Below are 7,551 nucleotides of genomic sequence, written 5' to 3' on the forward strand. Positions count from 1 at the left end.
AAAGGTAACTCTCAGGAATCAGATATAATCACTAATTAAAAACAAAAAAGAAACAAAAGAAGTAAATAAAGGTAAGTTCATCTTTGCTCTGTGACTTATATAACTATATATAACAATATGTAACTATACATAACATATGTAACTACATATATAGTTATATAAATATATAAATTTATATATATATATATATAACTACATATAACTATAGTAAGGTTTATATAACTACAGTAAGGAGAGCTAATGATTCCCTCAAGAGGAGATTAATGAATCCATCATCTTGGGACAATTAGGATCCTCTAGTTGCATGCATACATTGCAGATAAAGAAGATGCATTCTATGCTAGGTGTTGGTTGCTCAACCTGTAATACTAGCTACTCAGGGAGCCAAGATCTGAAGGACTGGGGTTTTGGCCAGCTAAGGTAGAGAAATTTGTGAGCCTTCATCTCCAAAATACCCAGTATAAAAACCCAGGCTCAAGCCAGGCAACAGTGGCTCACGCCTGTAATCCTAGCTACTCAGGAAACTGAGATCTGAGGATTGCGGTTCAAAGCCAGGCCAGGCAGGAAAGTAGGTGAGACTTGAATCTCTAATCAACCACTCAGAAAACCGGAAGTAGTGCAGTGGCTCAAGTGGTAGAGCGCTAGCCATGAGCTGAAGAGATGAGGGACAGCATTCAGGCCCAGAGTTCAGGCCCCATGATTAACAAAACAAAAACAAAAAAAAGGCTCCAGTGGTGTGGTGTCTTAAGTGGATCATTATCTAAGCAAGCCAAGGGTGAAAGATCCTGAGATCAAACTTCAGTACTGGAAAAACAAAGAAAAAATATGCTTTAGTGTGTGTGGGTGGAACGGGGGGAGGAGGAGATGTGAAGGGGAAACAAAGGAGGAGGCAACAATGCTTGATAAGAAATGTACTCATTATCTTGCCCATGTAATTGTAACCCCTCTGTATGGTATTTTCACATTTTTTTTTAAAAGTAGTAACAATGGGACTGCTAACAAGCTGAAGACACTGCTGAATTGCCAAGCCTAATTTCAAAACCATGGGGTTCTGCAATCCTAACACAAAGAAACAGGGATGGATATTAGTAAGAATCTTTAATTTTGAAGAGATAGTTTGTGATACTGGATTGTGTGATGTGACACATTTTAACACCTTGATTGGAACCTAGAGAAGAAAACTATTCTTAAACGGCCCAGGGTGGGAAATAAACCATGCTACCACTTGCCACATGGAACCAGATGGATCCAGTTCAACTTTGGTCTTGACCAAAGTGCATGAAATGTGAAGTAGGTGATGTGATGTTCTCTGATAGAATATTCACAGCTCAGGAGACTGTGCTCTGGAGAAATCTACTGCTTTCTTTGCCAAATGCAATAAAAGTAAACTATTATTTTGAGAAACTGCTTTCTGGCCCCTTTTGGATTCTGAGGACACAAAGCTGATCATCCAAGGAAAAAGGAAAATTTAAGAGTCTAATTTAGCTAACCCAGAAAGCCAAATATTAACACTATTTAACTCTACTATTTTGCAGTGGTCAAGTTAACTTACTTACTTCTCTTTGCACCTCTTCTCTATTTAAATAACTAATTCATAGCATTCATTTTCTGCATTTTTCAGAATGTTTCAGCAGCTTGTGGAATTACCATGTGAAAGAGGTCATATGAAAAGCTACCGATAGTTGCATTATGATGGCAGTGGATGCTTAGTCCATAATTACAAACATAAAATAAAAGGACAGCATCCTGAGCCATCACCCTCTAATTCCAGCCTGATACCATATCAAACACAATGGACTTGCATTGATTTCAGAGTTGTTAACTGATCACAGGGAAATCTTCTGAATTATGCTTTACAGTTTCCCCATGAATTGCCATACTGTGTTTTGGCTGTTGGTTTTACAATATTGCCAACAGAAATTATATCAGCTTCATTTCACCTTGTAAAGTATAATTCATCATTTATATACTGATATGTGAACACAAAAAAGAGTTTGCGGTCCCCACCACTTGCTCTCTTGAATATGAGAACATGTCCTTAGTCCATTGAAAATTTCATTATATGTCATCTTATGCATGTAATAAGAAAAGAAATGGTGACTATTACATGAATTATGTTTTAGATTCTTTCTGTCTCTGTCTCTCTCTGTCTCTCATTCTCTCTGTCTCTCTCTGTCTCTGTCTCTCTCTGTCTGTCTCTCTGTCTCTCTGTCTCTGTGTCTCCCTCTTTCTCCCTCCCTCTCTCTCTCTGTCTCTCTCTATCTCTGTCTCTCCCTTTCCCCCTCTCTCTCTCTCTCTCTCTCTCTGGTGCCTATACTGAGGCTTGCACTCAGGGCCTGCGTGCTGTCCCTGAGTTTTTTTAGTTCAAGCCTAGCACCCTACCACTTCAGCCACCGCTACAACTCAGTTTTTTTGTTTGTTAACTAGAGATAAGAATCTCACCACTGTTAGAAGGGCTATAATCAAGAACTCTAATAACAACAGATGCTGGAAGGGATGTGTCCAGAAGGGAAATCTACTGTATTGTTGGTGGGAGTATAAACTTGTTCAATCACTTTGAAAAGCAGTATGGAGGGTCCTCAAAAGACTCCACAGAGAGCTCCCCTATGACCCAGCAATCCCACTTTTGGGCATTTACTCAAATAATCACAAACAAGACCACACTGAAGCTACCAGCACAACTATGTTTATTGCAGCATTATTTACTATAGCTAAACTGTGGAACCAGCCCAGATGCCCCTCAGTAGATGAATGGATCAAAAAAATGTGATATATATGTATGTGTGCATATATATATATATATATATATATATATATATATATATATATATATATACACACACACACATACACACACACACACACATACACACAATGGAATTTATGCCTCCATCAGAAAGAATGATATTGCCCCATTTGTTAGGAAATGGAAAGACTTGGAAAAAATTATATTAAGTGAAGTAAGCCAGGCCCAAAGAAACATAGGTCCCATGGTTTCTCTTATTTGCTATAACTAGTATATGTCTGAGTCAAGCACAAAAGTTCAGATAAGATGAGGTTAAGCTAAATGAACCCCAAGATAGGGACAAAAGTGTGTTTCTCTTGCTTACTATTGTTTCTAACATATTTATAAGGCATTGTGTGATTTTTTTTTTTTGTTTCTCCCACGGTATAAACCCTGTTTTCTCTGTATTTGACGTCAGTATAATTTGGGGAAGGGGAGAGAAAAAAAATGTTTAAATTGGGATACAGGTTAACCCATTTTAACAATGAGATGTACAAGACATTGTTGAACAAGGAACTTTATAATTTAGGCAGGGAGTGGGGAAGGAAGGGATGGTAGGGGGAAAACTAAGGAGGAGGCAACAATGCTTGATAAGAAATGTACTCAGTGACTTGCTCATGTGGCTGTAACCCCTCTGTACGGTATTTCACAATAAAAATCTTCTAAAAAAAAAAAAAGAATCTCCTGTACTTTGCTACCTGGGCTAGATTCAAACCATAATGCTCAAATCTCAGCCTCCTGTGTAGCTAGGATTACACATGCAAGCCGCTGAGAGCTGGCTCCATCTCACTATTATAGTTTTGTTGAATGAAGTTATATTTGGAATTCGAGTCATAAGTTCTAATATATTAGTAAACACCTTGATTACCAAATAATTTTCTTCAAGTTCTTATAGAGATTTTATAGTCTGGGCTAAATATTGCATTTTATGTGAATTCGGCAAGTTAGGAAAGGGAAATTGATGTGTTGTTGTTTAAAAAAAACTCTAGGGAAACAAGTGAAATAAAATGCATGTGAAGATTAAAAAAATAAAAACAATCTATGCCATAATAAAAATAATTCCATATGTTTGGTCACACTGAAATGATTTCACAGCTACAACCTTAGAGAATAAGAGATCTGTCAGCACTCATTATTAATCATTCAAATTCATATGAATTTTTAAAATAGGACAGGGCTTCCGACTGATTTGGGATCAATTTTTCTCTAACCATTTTTAAAGTAGTTTCATTCTCAGAACCACTCAAGTTTCTGTACTCATAATTTTGGCAAATAATGAAAGGCTTAGTATTGTTTTTAAAACCAAAGATAATTTATTCTACTTACTGAAAATTAAAATTAATATTAATATTTAACATTATTCTCAATTATGCCTTAAATAAATTATGTACTTTTAATATGAGATGGTACTAGGAAAAAACAGGATATAAACTTGAATATAGTCAAATGTAAATGTTAATAATGCTTTTAAAAATATGCTACTTTTATTAAAAATATGAGATGAAAATATGATTCAATAGAAAATTTCCTATTTGGAAATTGAATCATATTGAATCTTTGCCTAAACTAAGGCTGATTTAAAATCTAGCTGAATTTAGAAATATGCCGTCTCATGTGAAACTGTTGTGCCCGTCTGGTGTGTACCTTTAAATCGTATTATATTAAAAGTTGAGAGGAAAAGAGCAATAAAAAATTTCAGGTCTCAATCATTTCCTTGAACACGTCAACACAATTGTAGAACTCTCTGATTCACATCTTCTTAACTAGATGAAAATTACCCTAAAAATTGGACGAGGAGAAGCATGATACTGCTTACAATGTTATCTACTGAGAGTAACTCGGCACTGCGTATGCCTGTAATCTTAGCTATTCAGGAGGCTGAGAGCCCAGGATCATAGTTCAAAGCCCGCCTGGTCAAGAAAGTCCATGAAACTCTTATCCTAATTATCACCAAAAATCCAGAAGTAGAGCAATGTGGTTCAAGTGGTAGAGTGGTAGCCTTGAGCAAAACAGCTCAAGAAACTTGCCCTCTCACTGAGCTCAAAGCCCAGGGACTGGTGCAAACAAACAAAAAAATTTAAAAAATGTAATTTTTCCAAGTGAAGACTATGCTAGTAATAACAACAATACAGTAGAAAAGTGAACTTTCAAGTAAATATACACAGAAGCAGGAGGAGGATTATAGAAGGTATCCATGGAATAGCACAGTTGACTTTCTAGAAATATTTAAACATAAAATGTTTACCCACCTGAATTACATTATATATTATGTGGAAATTGGCTAGAAGTTTTTAAATTTGCTCAGGAAAAATTGGGAAAATAAATCTAAATATCATAGGAAGTCAAAATATTATTCCAATGAAACATACCTTTCTACTGGATATACCTATACAATATTTAATAAAGTCATTTAATATAAAATGATAGAACCCAACAAAAATGCTCAAACAAAGGGCAGACCAAGAAAAAGTTTTAGCAACAAAAAATGGTTGACATTCCATTTAGTCAGATTCAATTTTCTTATTCCATTGATGTAAAAAGTATCTGATTATATTCAAAATGGATTAAGTGATAGCATATTTTAATATTTGAGGGCAGCATGGATTTTTTTGTTTGATATTTCATAACTCACATATGTCTGCGATTTTAGTATGAGAAAGTAAGTTTCTAGAAATTATCTCAATTTTAAAAGACCCATCATTTGTATTCATTTTAATCTTTCCATGGTTTGCTAATGGGCTCAGAATACAGAGACTCTTAGCAATTAATTTTCTTTTTCTCCCTCAATAAAGCAATCTAGATGTTGATTGGCTCTAAATGGGATGCTAGGCTTGTACAGTAGAAATTACTGCTGAAATAATTTGCCATATGTAATTATTTTATTAACTGAGAAAAAAGCTGACCTTTAAAAAAGTTTAGAATGCCATTAGCTTAAAAAGATTGAAAATTTGAACACAGAAACCTCACTCCAAACAATATTCCAAGCCAAGATCATCAACATAAAATATTGGGAAATATCTTGGTGAGCATACCACCTCATACTCTCCTATGCTTTTCCCATTATACATTTTATATGATGTAAATTTATATTCTTTGCTTTGTCTTTATAAATTATAGTTTTGTTTACTAGTATTTTAGTTGCTAATCAAAAATTCAAAATGAGTGTTGTGTTCAGTTTCTCCTTTTCCTCTCAAATCCAAAATATATTATAAAAATAAATTGATTGTATTTTAGTCAAATAAAGTTGGTTTACTTAAAATAATAAAAAGATATGCTATTAGTAGCCAGCTCAGTATCTATTTTTTGTAAGATCTTACCTAAGTTTGTAAACTCTATAATGACATAATTTATAATCACGTAATTTATCTCCTCAAAATCACTCTCAAACTGCTTCCTTTTTATTAATCAGAAAATTAAGACATATATCAGTAAATAGATCAAAGAATTAAATAATTATTTTGAATGAAAATGTACAATTTAAAAGTATTATCCAATAAGAAAAGAGAATCAGATAGTCAGCGTCTTGACATTTTAGTTGCACTTGAAATTAGCAATTTGGATGTCTTTCATCATACATATTAACCTAATAAAAGAGATCAACACCTTAAACTATTTTCTGTACTTCTTTCGAAAATGTTTCTTAGAGATATGAAATTAAGTACATCTCTGAACTAATAAAAAAGTTAAACAGCATTTATAAAGTCAGTTTCTACTTCACTGAAATGAAAGAAAAAGGCATTCAAAATGATTTCACTATATATTAGATATTCAAGTATATGTTACATATATGTTCAACTATATATTAAACTACAGTATGCTAAATAGAATTATCAGGGACATGAAAGTATACTTGAGTTGTATAATAAGATAACCTAGTTAAAGGAACAAAGAAAGGAAATCAGATACAGTGGATTTTAGGGGCAAAGTTCTCACTCAAAAGATGGAGTTGTTAAACTATATATTTCTATATAATATGTTAAACTATAGTATGTTAAACCCTATGTTAAACTATAATACTAGTATTTAAAGTGCTATTTAATAAAACAAATTATTATCACAGGTATGATTGCTAAGAGAGTGGACTTTTGTAAGGCAGGGATAGTTATGACAACAGTCAAGAGATTGGATAGTTCAGAGCTATTGCACATTTTATATTGAAATCACACATAAAAGAAGAAATCTATTTCTTGGGAGTAAATCAAAGGTAAATTGGTTAAAACACAGGGACTTTGAAAAGTCCCAGTGCTCTGAACAACTCCATCTTTTGAGTGAGAACTTTGCCCCCAATCCACTCTATTTGATTTCTTTTCTCTGTTCCTTTAATTAAGTTATCTTATTATAGAATTCAAATATGCTTTCATGTCCCTAATTATTAGGTTTAATTGTACTGACAAGGATTTTCTTTTATTTCCTTGGGATCTATTGATATGTATATAGTAAAACTTTGTAAAACTAATAACCTCTTAGTATATTACTCCACAATGTAATCTTCAAAGCACTGACTATTTTGTATTATTGTGTTAATAAACTTATGTAATAGTCAAGATTTAATCATCTGATTACTGGACTGGTTAGGGAGATGAAATTAAGCCAATCACTCATTCACGTGATGAAAGAGAGTAGTTTATTTATCTTTGATCTTGTTTCCCTTACACCCACCCACATTATCTGAGTAACAAGGGAGAGAGAGAGAAGCAATGTAGTTCAGATCACCAATCATCATTTTGGAAAGTGCTTGCTTAGTTCTCCCATTGGCTATTTGCATA

Source organism: Dipodomys spectabilis, unplaced genomic scaffold (genome assembly GCF_019054845.1).
Source record: "Dipodomys spectabilis isolate Male_0828 unplaced genomic scaffold, ASM1905484v1 ptg000179l, whole genome shotgun sequence".
Classification (NCBI taxonomy): domain Eukaryota; kingdom Metazoa; phylum Chordata; class Mammalia; order Rodentia; family Heteromyidae; genus Dipodomys; species Dipodomys spectabilis.